Genomic DNA, 1,237 nt, shown 5'->3' with positions numbered 1-1,237 from the left:
AAAATAATTAACTGAGTTTTTAATTAGCAGCCGAATATATGCTTTAGGGAGGAAACTATTGGAAGTCGGTTGTAGAGTGGGACCCACTCTTTTATCCATCTATGGAAATCATTCATAGGAAACTGCCGCTGGTTCAGTAAAGGAAATCAGAGAAATCCTGTAGCAAAGTTCGGCACAATGGTTCCGTTACTGTAGCAAGAAGCGGAGAGTTGGCTTGGAAGCGATAGCATGGAATTACTGTAGTAAAGTTCGGAACTCCCTAGGCAGCATTCCTGCAGTGAAGTGCAACACTTTGAGGAAGGAGTTGGGTAATATTTCCTATAGCAAGATGCTCAAAACATTGATGAAAGAGTTCTGCGGCAAAAATGCTGAAGGGAAATGGTTGAATTGATAGTACAAGAGGATTTCAACACTATTGACCGGAAGAGAAGCCAGTGAAAGTAGTGTAATTCAGATTTCTGTGCAGTGAAGTGCTTGTGGAGAAGATATTGTTAGGTAAGTAAACTTGTGCAAGAATTATTAAGATTTAAATATGATTAATACATAACTATATGATTGAAGTGTAAGTTGATGTATGTTTTCAAACTAATAATTGAAACAGTGAAGGAAAATTTAAGACGTTCGAATTGAAGAGTGACTAAATCTTAGAAGATAGACAAAGGTAAGAATCCTAAATTTCTTTATCTTTTATACTAGTTCAACTCAATAAAGTTCTTATGCAAATCATAATTTAGGATGATATAGATTATATAGTCTTATGCAAAGAGGAGGCTTTGGAGTGATTTATAATAGAAGAAAAGTAAGAAGTGAAGGTTTGGAAGAAGCAAACCATCAAGAAGGTAAGTAATGCAAATTAAAGTTTTAAATGTAATTCTTTTTAATTTTACATTGTATATTGGTATTTGAATGAATGCAAGAGAAATATGCATTACAAGAAATTCTCTGACTAAAGGATGTTCCTAACTTAGTTTCCATATACTATAGGTATTGTTGTGGCAAATCTTAAAATAAATTTGGCATATGATACTTTGATTTGTGGATCCTCCTCCTCTACTATTGGGTGCGGAAGTGCACCTTTTAGTGTTAAAAAATTTTCCTTCTTGTAGTGGTAACTAGCAAGCACCGCGGGTGTAGCAGCTTCTTGAAGTTGCTGTTTTTTTTGTGAGCAGCTTCCATAAATTGATTGTCAACAAGTGGTATCATCATTAATGGAGATTATATGTTTAGGAGGAAATGT

The 1,237-nt window shown here is 34.6% G+C and overlaps 1 long non-coding RNA gene across 1 annotated transcript; it reads left to right on the top strand.

Moving 5' to 3' along the window:
• The first annotated feature begins 361 nt into the window (after positions 1 to 361).
• On the top strand, positions 362 to 1,060 carry LOC114578809. Its single transcript, XR_003699754.1, has 3 exons — positions 362 to 495; positions 602 to 661; positions 735 to 1,060. It is a non-coding gene; the product is annotated as an uncharacterized LOC114578809 (long non-coding RNA).
• Positions 1,061 to 1,237: the final 177 nt, after the last annotated feature.

The sequence above is a fragment of the Dendrobium catenatum genome, unplaced genomic scaffold (assembly GCF_001605985.2).
Source record: "Dendrobium catenatum unplaced genomic scaffold, ASM160598v2 original_scaffold_164731, whole genome shotgun sequence".
Lineage (NCBI taxonomy): Eukaryota > Viridiplantae > Streptophyta > Magnoliopsida > Asparagales > Orchidaceae > Dendrobium > Dendrobium catenatum.
This window is presented reverse-complemented; position numbering and strand designations above follow the sequence as displayed.